This window comes from Orycteropus afer, unplaced genomic scaffold, assembly GCF_000298275.1.
Source record: "Orycteropus afer afer isolate SDZICR_OR568_19922 unplaced genomic scaffold, OryAfe1.0 scaffold00318, whole genome shotgun sequence".
Classification (NCBI taxonomy): domain Eukaryota; kingdom Metazoa; phylum Chordata; class Mammalia; order Tubulidentata; family Orycteropodidae; genus Orycteropus; species Orycteropus afer.
Genome location: NW_006921905.1, coordinates 3,279,051 through 3,298,234, shown reverse-complemented (window position 1 = coordinate 3,298,234; position 19,184 = coordinate 3,279,051). Strand labels below are relative to the sequence as shown.

Genomic DNA, 19,184 nt, shown 5'->3' with positions numbered 1-19,184 from the left:
AACAACAACAACAACAACAACAACAACTTTATTAAAGTGATATGTGCTTTATTCCAAAATGGCCTTAAACTGGTATCTGAAAAATGAGAGTGTAGAAAATCTTTAAAGAAATTACCAGCTAAAGTATTCCATATTTCTATAGCTCTAAAAAATATGGGTGCTTTAAAAAGGGACTTGAAAATGTTATGGGGTGCACATGGCTGAGTCATCCAATACAGACATTTAAATAACATTTCTTCCCTCCTAAGAAATACCCAAACTAGATGGGATCCAGCCCTTGAACAACTTGGGGGCAGGGAAGAAAAAAACAAACTTAGCAAATGGGATTTTTTTCCCCCCTAAAAAGAAAAAAGAGAGGGCAAAAAGCTGAAACAGAAAAAACCACAATAAAAAGCAATAGATGTTCATTTTGATGTATTTAAAAAATTTGTACTGGTGATTCATACTGGTCAGTCTGGTAGTGTGTCCGTTTCTGGGTCTCAGAACAATGTTACATGTAGGGTAAGGTTCTGCATTAGCATTCTTATCCACAAAATAGCCACAACTTCTTTCTCCACAAGGAGGTCTTTATCCATGAACTTCCATCTTGACTTGTTCTCAGTTGTGTGATGAGAACTATTTGATAGCAATCAATTCACTATTACTGTTTGGGGACAATGTAGAAGAACAGCAGAGTAATTTAATAATATAGGTGATTAGTATAATAATCATCATTAAATTTAGTAAGGACAGTGGGATTCCCCTTATCTTGGTTAATGATCATGGACAATTCATTTCCTGACTGCCAGTGATAGAAATGGTTTTTGAAATATTAACTTCTGCCCCGTGGGAATGACACTTAGCCCATCACATTTAATTTTTGACCTTCACTGAACAGCATGATCCTAATCCTTTGATTTTATAATCTTAACTAGGCAACATTAAAATATGGATTGACTCCAGTTGGCAGAAATCTTTATGTTCTTTTCACCAAAAAAGCTATAAATCCAGTGGTTGACCTTTTATTTCCAGGTCACAAATGACACCCACTCAGTTTTGTCAGTTCACACAGGATTTATGTTAGGGTCTATAGGTATAAGCCATGAAAGTTGAACTTTAATGAAATGTCTTTCAAAGTTGTGCACTTAGCCAAAAATTACCCACGAAGAATAAGCAGGTGGTCTTTTGAAAACACCATAGTATGTCCTCAGATTCATTGCTGGCCTCAACTAAATCTATTTTTCACTTTTTGTAAGTTTCTTCTACTAGTATCCTATATTTATTGTTTTTGATACAAATTGTGCTTGTGTTTGGCATGATAATAATACCTTAGTTCCCAATTTAGGCTTCTACACTGAAAGATGATTTCTGAAATGTTCTATTTGCCATCACCATAATTCATCTATCTCCAGCTGAAAAATGTTCTTTGTCCTTTTTCACAAAATCAATTGTATTGATGGGAGGCATTCTATGTTGTCAATCAGGGAAATGTGATTTGATGGTACCCCCAAAGCAGTGAGATAAGGGAAGGAATACCAAACCTGCTTAGGTCCACACCATCCGAGTGAGATCAATGCTTCCCATAATAGTCCTGCTGTCGTGTAGCACCCTGTCACAATTAATAATGTGGAAGGAGCTGATTAACTTAAGTAAAGTGCTCTCTGCTGTGTAAACACATAAAGATCTATGAGGGGAAAAAAGGGAGGAGGGGGCCAGGAAAGAATAAAACGTCATTTTTATTTTTCATGTGGACACGTTCTCACTTTCCATTCTTCTCTTGTAACAATTACTGTACCAGCCACTCTGACAGGGTCAATAAATTGATCTGGGTCTTGACGCAGTAGCAAAGAAGACTAATCTGATACACCATTATCTGCAATGGAGAATGTGTGGGGGTGCACTCGGGTGGTGGAGGGCATGGGGAAGAAGTCAGTAAAGGCCAGTTAGCATTGCTCTCGATAGGCAATTAATGTTGTATGTGGTGCTTCTGGAATAGATAGATGCATATGTGGGGTGTGTGTGTGCACACGTGTGTGCACGTGTGTGCATGTGCATGCAAGCTTTGAGGAGCGGCAGAAAAAAAAAAAGAAGCTTTCAACTCAGCTAAAGGATGCAGCCTAAGTAATACCATATGCACCACTTATTTAAGTCCCTGAGGTGTTTCAGTCACTCATACCAATCTGCAATTCAATGAGGATCACCACCCCATTAGAACTAATCATGTCAGCTGTGTATCTGACAAAATAAACATTCAGAAACTCTGCTCCTAGGTTTATAACTTGTTTTTGCATTGGGATTTGTTTTTCCTTCCTTCCCTCATCCAGCATCAAGTTTAATAGTTTTTTAATATGAAATTATAACATATATAGAAACTCTCCACGTGCATTCTGTGGTGTATTTTTCCTTACAACCAGAAACTACAGCTGTTAGTTGAGCTTTAACTTGTTCCTTGGGAGTATGCTAAATATGTTCTTAATAAACAAATATCGTTCCACTACCTAATGAGAGAATTAATGGCACAACTTATGGAAAATGGATGTGGGAGGATGGGACGAGAAACTTGGCTCAGGGGGAAAATTACCAGATTACCTCTGGGGTTCTTGTTGTATTAACATTTTATATGTTTCCACTGACAATCACAGGTCCCTTGTCCTAAAGAGGAACAAGATGCATCTTGCCCAAGCTCTGGTACTAACAGAGACTCAATTCTAAGTGGGGAAAAAGTGGTAGCATTCCTTGGCTTTCCATGTGCCACAGTAGGTTGCAGGGGCTTCACATTTTAATCACCTTGAATCTTTATAAAACTCTAAGTGGAATGCAAGGATTGATTTGCAATTTTATAAATGTGACATCTCAGGGTCAGAAAGGTTAAATAATTGCCCAAGGTCACCCAGTGAAATAAATCAAAATCAGATCTGTTTGGCTCCAAAGCTTATGTTTTCTCCACTCCATTACAGTGCCCAGGAGAGGAGGGAACCTCATGACCATTGCCTTAATGCTACCACTTGTAAAATCCTGTATCTGATGAACAAGCTAAGGAAAGCTTTCTATCCCATACAGATATCCCACTGTGGCCTTTACCACTTTCATATCTCCTACAGAATAAAGTCTAAGTGCCTTACCACTGTATAACCAAAAAAAAAAAAAAAGGAAAGAAAGAAAAGAAAAATCAGTTACCATCAAGTCAATTCCAACTCATGGTGACCTCACTGTGCACAGAACTGCACACTATACATAGGGTTTTCACAGATGTCACCTTCTGGAAGCAGATTGCCAGGCCCTTCTTCTGAGGCTCCTCTGGCTGGGTTCAAACTGCCAACCTTTTGGTTAGTCGTCAAGTGCTTCCCATTTAGGCAACCTAGGGACTCTTCCCACTGTCTAAAGGTTTGTTGTTGTTATTGTCAGGGTGCCGTCAAATTGGTTCCAACTCACAGAAGCCCTGTGTACAACAGAACAAAACACTTACCTGGTCCTGCACCATCCTCACAGTCGTTGCTGTGTTTGAGCCCACTGTTGTAGCCACTGTGTCAATCCATGTCACTGAGGCTCCTCCTCTTTTGTGCTGGCCCTTGACTTTACCCAGGATGATGTCCTTCTCCAGGGACTGGTCCCTCCTGATAACATGTCCAAAGTGTGTGAGACAAAGGTCACTGTCCTTGCTTCTAAGGAGAATTCTGGCTGTACTTCTTCCAAGACAGATTTGTTCATTCTTCTGGCAGTCTATGGTATATTCAATATTCTTCATCAACACCATAATTCAAATGAATCAATTCTTCTTTGGTCTTCTTTATTCATTGTATAAGGGTTTAAAGGTATGCATTTATTCATGACTAGACTCTGCCTCATTACTCAACATTATTCAACATTGTCTGCCATTTACTTTATGCTTACAGTCATGTCAGACAAAGTAGGGTTCTCCAGATACACAAAACTATTTGACATTTTTGCTCCTTTGCGTGTACTCTGCCCCCTGTGCCTGGAATGCAATGCTCCATCTACTTTCCGTCTCCTTCAAAATCAGCTCATGTGCCACTTCCCTTAGGATATCTTCTACGACTCTCTGACCCTCTCTCTCAGAGAGTACTACTTGTAGCTTGAGTACTACTTGCAGCTTATACATATTTCAATTATTTTATCACACTCTTTATTATTTGTTTACTTCTCTTCCTACAAGTCTTTGAGCTATGCATGGCAGGGATTGAGTCATATATATCTGTGCCCAGTGTGCTGTCAATCACACAGTAGGTACTCAATAAATTCTGGTTTCCTTCTACCCCCTAAGATAAATCACACAGCTGCTAAGTGGGAGAGTTGAGTTAGGAATCCAAGTACTCTGATTCCTAGTCCAGTGCTCCTTCCACTCTACCAAGATGCACAGGTCCCTGCCAAAGTCAGTTCCCTTGCCAGACTTTTCTATTGCATTGCCCTTCCATCAACAGCCCCCCCACACACACACCAACCCCAGGGCCACTCCTTCCCTATATACACATACACATGGCCAGGGATCGCTGGAAGGTGGATTACGCTCTTGATGGGGGCAGATGCTGTGGGCCACCAGGAATGGCTTTAAATTTCCCTCAAGAACAAAGCAACAAGAGAGATGTAATGTAACCCCAGTCTTGGAAGGCAGCACCTATATCGTTAAGGCACTGCAGTGAAGGCCTGGGGTTGCCCTGTGCTGAGGATGTCTGTTTCTGGGCTGTAGGTCTGTAATCCTGACCTAGTCAGTCTCTGAGGAAGTCATGAGGGCAAGGGAAACGAGACCAGAACAGCCCGTCCTAACCCAGTGTCCCAGCTCCAGCTGCGATACAAGGGAGCCAGCTATCACAAGCTCCTGTGATTCATTAGTTAATGTGTAAAGCATTTGGAAACTGAAAAGCCAGTTAGCAGTGCTAAGTTATTTCATTTCTGATGTAAAGGAAGAATGTGAGGCCTTAGGAAACACTCTTATGCAAATATTTTGGGGAGGCGTGAGCTATGGAATGTAACTGAATGAATAGACTCTATTGAAAGAATATATCCTGAAAAACAGAGGCCACAGATAAAAGAATGTGCCCATGTCCTCAATAAACCAACAGGAAAGTAAACAGGTACAAGAAAAGTGGACAGGCAGAGTCACTGAGAGCTCTTTGATGAACTGCACTTTATACAATAGGCTCTATCCTTGAAGCTCTGTGGGTCAGTGGAATCTTCAAGGTCTTAAACTCATTAGAAGCCCAGAGAAAGGCTGTGTCCAAAAAGAACCCAGATGCTAAATCCTTTTCTAAAGTCATTTGGAGACAGAAACATTTGGTAAAGCAAATTCCTCAGGTTTGGGATGTGCACATACATGGGCTTTGTGCAAAGTGGGAAACACCACCTGTACTGTGTTTTCTCCTTAAGTTCATGTAGCAGGTCCAATCAATTCATTTTCCTGTTCTCTGAACTCTGTTGACTCAAGCTCAGCAAAACCAGGCTCTTTTCTTTTGCAAAGGAAGCATCTGGTTCTAAATCATAAAAGAGAAACCCAGAACCTATTGCTGATTGCTTGATAAGCACCTGGGAGGGCACATGGAGGGCATGTCTCAGAGTTCCTCTGCAATTACAAAGGCACATGTCCTCGACTGAGCCTTTTCAGAGGCCATGTTTACCCAGAGAAGGTTCACCCAGCTCAGAGGGAGGTGGCCTGCACAAAACTCCAGTTCTTCTACTGAAATCCTGGGCCTCAAACAGATGGCTGAAATAAGATGATCAACACACACACACAGCACATATTTCTCCCTAGACACATGGAAGTATGAAGAAGAAAAGACAAACATTAAGAGATGAAGGAAGTCAAGTGCAACTACAGGAGTTGAAAAGTGCATGAAAAGTTGAAAAGGAAATGAGCAAAAGGAGTATGGCAGATCCTGTTAACAGCCTACCCACTATATATTATCCGTTCTTCCTCGCCAAAGGAATTCCACTTTTCTTTAGGGAAGGACAATATGATCATGATTTAAACCAATCACAACAATCCTGCAGTGGTCTTCCTAGCATCCTTTGCAGCTAAAGATTGCAATGTGATGATGAACATAATGTCACTGACTTACACCTGTGAAGATTGTTGAAGTGGTAAATTTTTTGTTATCTATACATTTACCACAAAAGAGACAGAGACAGACAGACAGAGAGGAAAAAGGGGTGAGGGGGGAGTGTGAGAAAGGACAAAATATTGCAATGTGATTCAGTTCTAGCCAATGAGATCAAAATAGAAATTTGCTAACGGGGGAGAATTTGCTAATAGGAATTTGAAAGAGGGGAGGAATATAACTGAACCTTTGCTTTTGTGATATAAGAGGAACAATAGGGTATGATGCTGATGTTTGGAGCTGTAGCAGCCATTTTGCAACCAGAAGCATGTTGAAGATGAAAAGCTAATATGGCAGAGCAGAACATAAGAAAGAGAGACTGAGTTTCTGCTGGCATTGTAGAGTAGCTGAAACAATGCTAAAAAGTACACCTTTAAGTTTTCCATTATGTGAGAAAAATAGCCCCAAATGGCTTAAGCCACACTTAACTCGGTTTTTTGCTCCTTGCAGTTGAACACTTTTCTAATACATGGAACAAACAATTTCTAAGCTCTTAGCATGTTTGGGTGTTGTACATTCATTACCTCATTCAATCCACTCAACAATTCCACGCAGCAGAAACTATTATTAATGAGCTCATTTCCTATGATTACTCAGCTAAACTACAAAGCCAGGATTTGAATTCATGTCTATCCTATTCCTCAATTCATGAGTTTGCCCTCTTCCCACCAAAGAAATATGACCACGAGTACCAAGTACACAGGAAATCTCCTTATCATCTTGGCAATTCCACTAATCAGAAGCATCATCCATTATCATGGGCTCAACATTTTGATGACAATTCTGTGGTGGATACTATGGTTTTCTGAATTAACTGCAAGGCTACTATAAACTCCTGTCACTTCTAAATAAAACATAAATATTATGTTTTTTCCATTCGGTTTCTTTTCTTAAATCTTTTCCCCCAACACTTCATTTTTTGTCCTTCTCCTCCCCATAATCCCAAGGGCCATATCTAATGTATACTAGAGTTTCACCCTGCTCTTCTTCCATGAAATCCTAAAGTTCCTTGTGAAATCTCCCTGTTTTCTTCTCCTTATCTATTGTTCTTGACTTCATTTTAATATTAGAAAAGAAGGAAACAAGAAAGAAACCAATATTTACTGAGCACCTACTATGTGTGTTAGATTCCAGACAACTTAATTCTTTCGACAGTCATCAGATACTATCTCAAATATTTCTGGAGCAATGCAAAAAATAAAACTGCTAAAACCAAGTCAAAACACAGGTTGAAAGGTGATGTTGTTGGGTGCTGTTGAGTGGATTCCAACACACAGGAACCGTAAGTGACATAGAAGAAGTGCTCCACAGACTGGCCTAGGCTGTGATCTTTATAGGAGCAGATCGCCAGGTCTTTTCTCCCACAGAGTTGCTGGTGGGTTTGAACTGCTGACCTTTTGGAGAGGGTTACTCAAGTTTACGAATGGAGAGAGAAGGAGACCAACACCTAAAACTGAAGGCTTTAAATTTCTCCAGAAGTGAGGTTTGCAGCTAAGGATGTCTAAATGTTGTAACAAATTAAAACTTGAAAGACAAAGGTTCTGTTTACTGAAAAATATATTTTAAGAGTGTCTTACAGCCTGCCAGTGAGTCAGCTGCCAAGTGTTTATGAAGAGACTGTGTCAAGAACTTACAGGTTGGTGTGGGAGAAGAGGAAGCTGGGAACGTTCGTTCCTGCCCACGTTGGTACAGAGGGAGGGGAACAGATTGCCTAAGTAACTCATCTCTGGGTGTTGCTTACTATTCGACACCTACTAGTGGAGCTGAGAACACAAGAGAAAAATATGACCAGGCAGTGACTTATTTAGAGAGGCCCTTTCCCTTTAGGAGGAGCCCTGGTGGCACAGTGATTAAGTGCACAGCTGCTAATCAAAAGGCTGGTGGTTCAAACCCACTAGCCAGTCTCTAGGAGAAAGATGTAGCAGTCTGCTTCCATCAAGATCCACAGCCTTGGAAACCCAATGAGGCTTATGGGGGCAGTTCTACTCTCTGCTATAGGGTCACTATGAGTCAGAAATTGACTTGATGACAATGAATTTTTTCCCTTTAGATTCTGTCTGGGGATATATTCACCTCCTGCCAGTTCTCACTACTCTCAGAGATAAAGCGTCCCCTCGAAAAGTCTCTTCTTCTAAGAGCATAATTTAGCTTAAAGGAGGACATGTGGTACTTGGATATGACAAGAGGAGAGATGCACTAAATTTAACAAGATTTTTGGGGTACCTCTGGTGCACATGTGAATGGAAGTATCCATAGGATCATGATTTTAAGGGTAGGGGGTTGCCTTAATTTGCTAGATGGTTGCTTTCAATCTAGTGTTTGGCAGGGAGGTTCTGCCCATATTGACGTGGCAGCATGTGAGGGTGTACTGAAAGTCCTACACAAGTCATTCACTGAAGGGAGTATGGGCTTTGGAGTCAAAAGTGACGGGGGGGAGATCACTGCTAATTCTCTAAACCTCAGTTTTCTTGTTTGTATAATGGGGATAACATTAAACACAGTTCTGCCTACTTCAAAGGGTTGCTCTTATAATCAAATGAGAAAATACTCTGTAATCCAGAAAATACTGCTCAAATATATGTGCTTAGTTTAAAAAAAAAAAAACAAAACAAAAAACTCACTGCTATCGAGTAGGATTCGACTCATAGCAACCCTTCCTTGGGTTTCCAAGGCGGTATCACTACTGAAGTAGATCGCCCAATCTTCCTTCTGAGGAGTGGCTGGAAGGTTTGAACCACCAGCCTTCTGGTTAGCAGCTAAGTGCCTTAGGCACTAGGCAACCAGAGCTCCCAGTGCTTAGTTATCAACTAAATAATAAAAGCTATCATTTGTTGAATATTTAGTATGTGGCAAGCCCTTACTTTTTCTATATGGCACTTAAACCTAATCCAACCCTAGGGTACATATATAATTAGCATCATTTTACAGTTAAGAAATGAAGTCTAGAAAACTGAAATACCAAAAAAACAACAACATAAAAAACAAGCAAGCAAACAAACAAACAAACAAAAAAAAAAAAACAAGACACTCACACTGCCTCTAAGTAATGGAACAGCACTTCAACCCAGGTCTGACACTGAAGTCTGAGATCTAACTGCTCTGTGATATGCTCTCCCTGCAGAGGTGAGCTGCTCTCACAGATGCAGACTAATGTTATTAGTCAAGGCCTTTTTCCCAGGCAGGATGAGAAAATGAGCTCAGTCTTGATTTTACAGACAAATGAACTAATAGGAAATCGGGGCCAGCCTTCAGAAGAAGTGTAGCAACAGTCCTATCCCACTGACGCAGGAAGCTTTGGGCCTAACTTCTAAGCTTCTGATTCCTCGATGTCAGAGGATGAGTCAAACTTACACCACCTTAAAGAGAAAACGGACAGTACCCTTTCACTATAAACAGGGATGCAGATGGTGTTTAGGGAAGAGTAGATGTTCTAGAGACTGGTTCAAAGCCCAGCTACGTCATTTACCACAGGACAAGTTTACTTTAGTTTCCTCAACTTCAGTTTCCTCGTGGGTAAAATGGAAATAATAATAAGATCCATCTGGAGGGTTCCTGTGAGTATCATAACTAGTGTAAGCACTGACTCTGGCACACATGGGTGCTTAACAGAGAGTACTGATTTGATTGACAACTCTCTTGGGAGTTTTGGGCTATGTGGCCTTGTAGTTGAAATGTTCAAATCCAATCCTAACCAGAAGGGGAAGAGTACTCCTCACCCCCTCTAAAGAGCCTGAGTTTCTTGCCTTTACAACTCTCCAGCTTCTCTTTGAATTTCTGTGTGGGATATATATGCCTGTATCACCTGTGGTCAGAGTGAGAAGGAGGCAGGGAATAGCTTCAGCTAACTGCAGTGTAATTCTAAGTAAGCTTGGTGAGGTTGAAGGAAGGAGCCACAGTCCTGCAGTGGTTAAGGGCTTGGCTACTAACAGAAGGGTCAGTTGTCTGAACCCACCAGCTACCCTATAGGAGAAAGGAATCAGCTTCCATAAAGATTACAGCCTTGGAAACCAAATTGTGTCCTATGGGATGGCTACGAGTTAGAATCCAATTACCGGCAATGGGTTTTGCTTTTTGGTTTGTTGGTTTGTTGGTTTGGTGTGGTTGGAGTGGGTGTTTCTTGGAAATGAGGGGTGAGGGGCTAATGGCTGATTCCTCTACAGCAGAAAAGGATTCGTATTTTATCTTCTTGGTCCAGAGAACACAAAACTGAATCTGTCTCTCTTCTTGGAATGCGATAACACCTTTACAGGCACACCTCATTTTATTGTGCTTTGCAGATATTGTGTTTTTTTACAAATTGAAGATTTGTGGCAACCTTGTGTCGAGCAAGTCCGTCAGTGCCATTTTTCCAATAGCATGTTCTCATTTCATGTCTGTGTCACAGTATCTCAAACTTTCTCAAAATGCCATTACACACTTAACAGACTACAGTATAGTATAAACATAACTTTTACATGCACTGAGAAATGAAAAAATTCCCGTGGCTTGCTTTATTACAATATTCACTTTATTGCAGTTTTTTATAACCAAATCCATGATATCTCTGTAATATGCCTGAATCTAGAAGCTGATGAGCAAAATTTTAAAGTAGGTGGACAAGAAATATATCATCAGTCAAAGTTAGATAAAGATAGATGAACGATGAAGATTTCTGCCCCTTCCACCCTTTGTAACATTATTATAACCAACTCTGTGGTCTCAAAGCCTCTTAAGCCAATTCTTATTAGCTAGCATCATGTTGTATTATTGTTATTTTTGTCAATTCTATTATTTCTTCATGTCTATTTCCTCTACTAGACTTTGAACAACTTGTTATCCCCGGCATTTAGCAGATGTTGGAAATACAGTAAGTGATTAAGTGACTGATTAAAGAAGGGAACTTCTGAAGAGTTTTGCAGATTGCCCAAGCTTTGGTGTTACCGGCAGAGCTTCAGGAAGACAACATGCAGAAAGGCAACAGATGGACATGCTCTAACCTACTTTGCCTCACCATGTGCCTTGTGCACCTCACCCCAGAGTCAAACAATGGATGCTGTGCCCATAACTTAACTATGCAAGGACCTCTCCAAATCAGCTGGTTTCCAGCACAGTGGAGTGTGTGGCTTGTGCATACATTTGTAAATTTCATGAGGCAAAGGCAGTCACATTGCTTGCAAGTCAGGCAGCTAAATGATTTATTAAGCAAAGGTTACAGCACCTGTGCCTTTTTGTCAACAAATCAAGCCCATGCCATGCCAAACGATTCTTCTAATAGCCCAAATGGTAATTTGGTTTTAAATAGCATTTCAGATAGCATAATTCTGTTGATGCAGAACAGTGATAGATTTGGGTGGTAGGGGGGAAATGCCTGGTTTTAATATTGTTTGCACTCATTTTTCATTTTAAAGAATTAGTCTTCATTGGAGTTCTGCAGGTTAAGCATTTTATTTGAACATTCTGATTAAAATAGAACTTGAATCAAAATGAGTTCTTTGCTCAGCCCTTCTGTGTGGGAATTGGTATTTCTATTTATTTCCTGATGATGAAATATTAACTTTTTTTTCCTGAATAAATGTCTCCTTTTAATGGCTCTCGTTTTCAGGGATCAGATTAAATTATGGGATATGACTGAAATGTCCATTGGCTTTCTGCTGTTTGAGGCCACCGTGAGTTCTCTATTATTATATTATGACATTCAGTGGGCATGCAGGGGACACAAATAGTGTCCAAAGAGAAGTAAATACTCCATGCTCCTGAGACTTTCTTGTATGGTAATACCAACTGTCATGGAGGCAATATTGAAAAAGAAGAGATTCAGGGTGGGAGGGAGTGGGCATGGTGTCTCAGAATAAGGGGCTATTGTACAGGCTGTAGGGAGATGGCCACCTTTTGTGTTAATGATGAGTTACAATATAGATGAGGAAAATGAGAAGTAAATATTGACAGTACTAGAGATAGCAGATAGGTGAGGAAGAAAAATGGGGCAGACAACTTGACAGAAATGTTCAAACAGAGCCAAAAGCTGGGGTGGGATATGTAATGCAATTGGAAGGCAGTTTGAAAGAAAACTAGCTAAGGCAAGGCTTAAAGGGAAGGCAATTTTGTTTCTGTGAAGGGAGGAATTCTCGAGAGGAACAAACAGACTGGAAGGGAAGGAGGAGGAAAAATGGCTTTCAATTATCCATGTTATCTTTCCCTACCAATCATTACAGATGATGAATAGGTGCAATAAAAGCCAATATTCAATTTTTCCAATTTACATGGAAAGAAGGCCATAATATATTGTTAAGGGGAAGAAACAGCAGGTTACCAAACAGTATATATAACATGATCTCATTTTTGCAATATATTTGTATCATAGAAACAGTCTAGATGGATTTATACACAAATGTTAACAGTAGGACTACAAGTGATTTTTATTATTTTTCTCATCTGTATTTTCTACAATAAACATGTATCATGACTGTAATAAGAAAAAGTCATTATTTTTAAACTTCCTTATGAATCATTTAGACTTAACCATTCTATGCTGAGAACCCACTATGTGCTGGGAATGATGAGTGGTGCTTTCACAAAACTCAGCTCACTATTGTAGTGCGTTTTGTTGATAAACAATCTACTTTCTCTGGCTATTTTACAGAATTTCAGAAGTGAAAGGGCCTCTAGAGTTTATCTAATGATTAGATTTTAATGAGATCTTAAACTTAAATAAATGCAGGGAATATTCATAGTAGTATTCCTGAGAGTTGAGCATCGTTCTCTGAATACCTCCACGGAAAGGTATACACCAGTTTAGTACACACAGTGGTTAGAAAGCATAGGTTTACAAAGTCAGATAGAATTGAGTGCAAATTCTTATTCCACTCTTACTGCTCTATGGCCTTGGAAAAATAAACAATGTCCCTAGGTCTCAGCTTCCACATCTGTTAAGTAGAACTATATCCACTTATTTATATATATATATATATATATATATATATACATACATACACATTCAAACTTATAAGAAAATTATAAGTAGATATAATTATATCTATACACAAAGTGGTGGCTATAAAGATTAGTTGGAGAGGTTATACAAACAAACCAAACTCACTGCTGTTGAGTCGAATCTGACTCACAGTGACCTCTCCTTGGGTTTCCGAGGCAGTATCACTACGGAAGTAGATTGCCCAATCTTCCTTCTGAAGGAGTGGCTGGTGGGTTTGAACCTCCCGCCTTCCGGTCAGCAGTCAAATGCCTCAGGCACTATGTCCCTAAATATATATAATCAATAATTTTTTAAGGCCTTATGATAAACTGAAACCTGCTTTGTTATAATGTCTATACATTACTCCAAGTTCTACCCTTCCAAAAACCAGAAATTGTATCTAATCAGTCTTTTATGGGATGATGCTTCAGCCATTTTAAGAGATTTTCACTGGGAACTGATCATTGGAAGAAAGGCAGGCCATTTTATTTTGCATTTGTATATGGATTTACATGCAAGAAATCCTTCTGCAATTAGAAAGCTCAAGTATCTGCTTGGGTGACTCTCAATTTTTATTTCTCTGAAGATAAGAAGCAAAATCTTGTTTGTTTTCTTTTTTTTAAAAAAAAAAAACTTTTCTTGTGATTTAATTAATACAAATTTTATGCCCTATAACAAAGTATCAATATAGAAAAAATGCAATGCAAGCTTGCCTAGGAGAGTACTAACTAATCTGTGAACCATGTTCAAATTATGTCTTTAAAAATTCTGGTTAAAACAACAACAAAACTCTCATCTGAATCAAAAGTGAGTTTACCTTCTAAGGCATATTTTTTTATTATCTGTGTCTATCAAACACTTAAATTATTCCAGAAAAGTTTCCCTTTTTAAAAAGAGTTAACATATAAACCTTAAAATTCTAAAATACTTAGAGTATAAAATTTTACCTCAAGATTTTGTTTTTTGTTTTTGGAAAAGGACAAATCCATTAGTACAGTTTCTCATAAGACAATTGGAGAAGTCTTTCTTCAAGCCAAATGTGGCAGGTGTTGCTGTGATAAGACATTAAAACTGTTGTCCCCATGATGCCAGATATCTAATGGAAACCAAAAAATTTAGTTCCAGATGCCAATATTCGGTCCACATGACATCATTCACCCAGATGCGTGGAAAATGTGGATTTTAAAGAATTGAATTTTTGTGTAGTCAACATCATGAAGACTAAGTTTCTGAGTTAAATAAGGCAATTATAAAACAAAGCCATATTGGAATATCACATCTTTCAATTATAGAAAAATTTATTGAATGGCACACAGGCTCCAATCTCAGTGCTGTGAATCACAGCTTATGTAAAAAATACTATGTAAAATACAAATGAGACATTTCAAAGGTGCATTTTTGAATTTCTTAACGAAATAACCTGTGCATGCCTTCAAATACGGAGCTACTTTCCCCAAGAATCCTCACCACGGAGCTTGGAGACGTAAGGTGAAAGTACAAAATGATATTATGTTCTTCTATTTTAATCCTCATGAGGTCATTATTCAAAATCAAATTCATGAGGAAACTATTTGAATGTATGGTGAAATAAGCAATAAACTTAGAGAATTTTACAGGAGAAATGAGTAAGAGATTTTCATCCCAGATGCCTTGTGCAAACCAGTCTGAGAAGAAACAGCGAAAGTGGGAAATTTGAGAGTTAACCTTCCCCCTCCCCTCATACCTCCCCTCTCCTCCCAGCTGCCTCCTCTGATGCTGTACTTTTTGTGACCCTGCTCGTGTGTAAGAACACTTCACGGCCAATGCAGTTTAACCTGTACTGTCGACATAGCAATAAACTAAAGCTCTTTACAGAGAGAGCAAATGAACCCAGGGAGGCAAATCTATCCTGCTCATAGGCACCTGGTCACAGTTTTACAAACAAAGATGAACAGTTATAAATTAGGCATCTGGAGATTACACACCCATGCATATGCACAAAGAGTTTTTTCAAATGCCATGCTGAGAACCTCACAGAGAAAGCACTTTCCTTACATCAATTATGATAATAGATATATGGTCACATTCTAATTATGAAATTAGAGAGCAGTTTCTTTCAAAAGTTGAATCCCTCTACACATACTACCTTGGAACTCAAAAACTCTTCCAATGTTTCTCAATTCACAGCAGCCATTTCAAAACTTAAGAAAAAAAAAAATCTCCTTGACCTTCACTAGTACAAAAGTCAACTCTATTGAAAATCAAAAGCTCCAGACATCCTGGAATGCCCTTTTCTCCATCACCTACCTCAAAATCTGCCATTATGGTCACTTTCTCGCCCTTGCTTTCCAGTGGCCAGCAGTAGCCATTAACAAACACCTCCTATTTCCAGACCAACATCAGAAACTTAACAGAGCTCAGAAACCCTTCTTTCTTTCTTTTAGAAAGCTTGTGCAGGTTCCTAGGGACCTATAATGAATATATATATATATATATATATACAAGAGGGGCTGATCCCTTCATTCCTAGCATATATACTCTGTTATGTTATGTTAGGCTACCAGATCTTATTTGATGTTCCTTAGGGGCTCATGTCTGTTGGCTTGCATGTAGAGAGCCATGAATTCCTGAAAGAGACCACCATTCACTATCTAGCACTGGGAAACTTTTCTTGCCACCTACAAGCACCTCTGGCACAGAAGCCCTCCTCTTCTACCCCCTCCATACAAGAAGCAAAAATCGCAGGCAATGTTTCCCACGATTTCTGAGAACACATGGAAATGTGGCCAGGAGCGGGTGAGGTCAGGAGGAAAGAGGACTGAACAGGGACTGGGAAATGCAGCCTGTTGTGCCAAAAGACAAGTTAAAATGCACCTTATAAATGAAATAAGCTGCACCACATACAGAAAAGATGAGAGCGGCCCACCTGTGTCTGTTGAGGGATATTTACAAAGCTTGGATCCCGTGGTCCAACACTGACGAATCGGTTTGCGGGGGAGGTGCTGGGTGTCGAGTAGGCTGTGAAGGGAAGGGACACATGCGTTCAGGAAGCAGCACGAGATTGCACACACAAACAACACCAAAACACACAGTCTCTGAGCCTACGCAGCTGATTAACAAGGAAATGTGCAAACACTGTAGCTAGCAAAGGGGTCTGGCTGGCGAGGGCCATTTAGACAGTCAAAAGGAAGTAAAGGGGACTGGCTTCCAAAGACTATTGGGATAAAATGATGTCAAATTGGTTGCTCAGATGAGCTATTTTTCTCTTTCTGCCATATAAATTAGAACATGCAAGACATCTGCAGAGTATGCTTTTGGAGTTAAACACGAGCTCTGGAGTCAGAAAGAGATATCCTAGTCTTTAGAGCACAAGGAGAAAGAAATTAGGTAGGAAGGGCAGTAAAGCAGTTCAATTTGTAGCCTTGCTTTTCACAATGTTATATTCCTCAAAATCATGAAGCATTCATGTCCCTCTATAGCTAGAGATCGAAGAGGAGTCTTATATAAGGAATTAATGGGTTCTCTGAGAAGCAGGTGAAAACCATTTAGAAAACATTGTGAATGTTAGAAGGCCTGGTAGAATGTCTAGAATATTTGCGATGCAGAAAGTGTGCTTAGAGTGCTGACATTTGTTGTTTTCCCATTCTAGAACCCTTCCTTTCAGGCACAAACTACCAACGCTGTGTAAACCAAGAAAACACACTGCAACCTCAGTACCACACTTCAGTTTACTATTCTTTGCACAACACATGGAAGTTTTGTTGTTGGCTTTTATATTTGCATTTAAGAGCTCCATTCTACTTCACTGGGAGAAAGAATCCAGTGGCTTCTGTGTTTTATTTTACTGTTTTTAGTGATTCATATATCCAAATGTGAATTTTGGTTTTGAAGGGCCTGCAATTCACTTCTTCACCATAAACTCCAAGGATTTATTTCCATTATCTCCTTGTACTATAATCTTAAAATAGATTGTGGCTTAAAATAATTTCACATTTCTAAATAATAATTGTAAAAGGGCTAAGTGTTTGGACTTCTCTAGATACACACCATTTAAAAGATGAAAGGGATCTTAAATTTTTTAAAACACAGATAATTGAGGGAATGATTTCAAATTCTTTTGCCAGATTTTTCTCTCCCATCAGCATCATCTGCTTTCCTTACTTTGGCTTTGTGTTTAACAGAAACTGCCCATACTTCCTGTTTCCCTTGTTCAACATACGTATGTATGGTATGTCCCCAACCCGGCCCATGTCCTATAGGTTTATCTTTGGTAAGGGCTAATCTATAACGGTCAGTGGATATGGCTGTGTTAAACCAGCACTGGACACAGAATGAACCTGGGAGTTTCTGATGTATATGTTTCATTGTACTAGTATTTGTTTTAAGAGGAGTTGTTTAGTAACTGCTTTACCTTATCCATTGCCATTGAGTCAATTCTGACTCATAATGACTCTATAGCATAAAGTAGAACTGCCCCATAGGGTTTTCAAGGCTATAATCTTTACAGCAGCAAACTGACAATTTTTTCTCCTGCAGAGTGGCTAGTGGGTTCAAACTGCCAACTTTTCAGTAGCAGCCAAGGGCTTAACCACTGTGCCACCGGGGCCCCTGGATTTATCTCAGGCAATCTAAATGTCGGACATGTTACACTATCTAACAATGTGAACCCACTGATATTCTCTCTGAGCCATTCTATGTCACCCTAACTTGAACAGGTTTGAGTAATATCTCTGCACTCATGCATTCTACATGCACCTTTTACTCAATATTAGAATGGAAGAAGTTTGATTTAAAAAAAAAAACAACTCAGTAAAATACTCTGTATTAGTTGTCTCATTCAGTCCATTATTTTACTTTGATATACTTTAAGAAAGCTAAATAGAAAGTTGCACATTAAGAAGGTTGGACTATAAGCACCTGCTGGTATGTTTACCTGTTCTTAGGGCACAAAGAGGATATAGGAGAGATAAGGAGGAATCTAGCAGATGAAACAACGTGTTAAACCTGTTAGTAGTTCAAATAAAATAGGAAGGTTGATTGAGGAGGAAAAATAAAAAGAACAAAGGGTATATTAAGGTACAAGTAGGCTCTCAAATTAAGACTAAAGGATTGATCACAGATGCTCAAACACAAGCCCTTGGATTGATGCTCCAACTTGAACATGGTGCACTGGCCTGCTGCTCATCTCAGACACAGAGCAGGATTTTCCATGACATTTTTGCCCTACTGGTGACATCACAAATGAGTGTGGTGATTGATCCCAGATTATACGGCATTTTCTTTGGCTTTTCTTTTTTTTTTTTGTGAAGTAGTTCTCCATTGACTGTAGCAAGCTTACTAAATCTGGACAGCTTTGTATTACACCCCATTCTCTATTCTTGCCTGACCTAAATTTTGTCATTGGAAGAATGTTTCACATATTAATAATTTAGACAATCAAAATTACCCTAAACTCTAAACTAAACTCATTGCCATTGAGTCGATTCTGACTCATAGTGACCCTTACTGGGTTTCTAAGGCTGTAAATCTTTACAGACGCAGATTGCTTCATCTTTCTTCTGTGGAGCAACTGGTAGGTTCGAACCATCAACCTTTCAGTTAGCAGCCAAATGCCTTAAGCACGACACCACCAAAGCCTCTTCAATATTACTAGGAGGCTGGGGAAAGAAAAAAAAAAAATGACTAGAAGGCTAAAGATCAGATCAGGAGCTCTGGTGGCATAGTGCCTAAGGCATTTGACTGCTAACCAGAAGGCTGGCAGTTCAAATGCACCAGCCACTCCTTGGAAGGAAGGTTGGGCAATCTACTTCTATAGTGATACTGCCTCGGAAACCCAAGGAGGGGTCGACATGAGTTGAATCCGAGTCAACGGCAGTGGGTTGGAAAGATCAGATGTTTTCCCTTCTTCAAATCACAGAATAAACCCTATGGCCTTAGTTTCAGAACTACGGCCAAAAGGCCTTTTGTGTTGTCAGGGGCTGTTACACTGCTCCAAAGTTTATGTTTATTGTTTTTTTTTCTTTTATTTTAAATAAAGCAAGGGTGCGAGAGGTGGTGGTGTGTCTGTAGTTTTTTCTTTTTTTTTTTTTTTTTAAAGGATGCTACAACTACAAAAAGTCTGCCAATCTCCAATTTACCCAAGTCATAGAATGGGACAAATAGTGTCC

General features: G+C 39.5%; 1 protein-coding gene across 1 annotated transcript in view; it reads right to left on the bottom strand.

Annotated features, from left to right (window-relative positions):
• The window catches only part of NFIA (nuclear factor I A), a 468,951-nt gene that overhangs the window by 24,831 nt on the left and 424,936 nt on the right, over nucleotides 1-19,184 (bottom strand). The gene's annotated exons all lie outside the window — the stretch shown is intronic.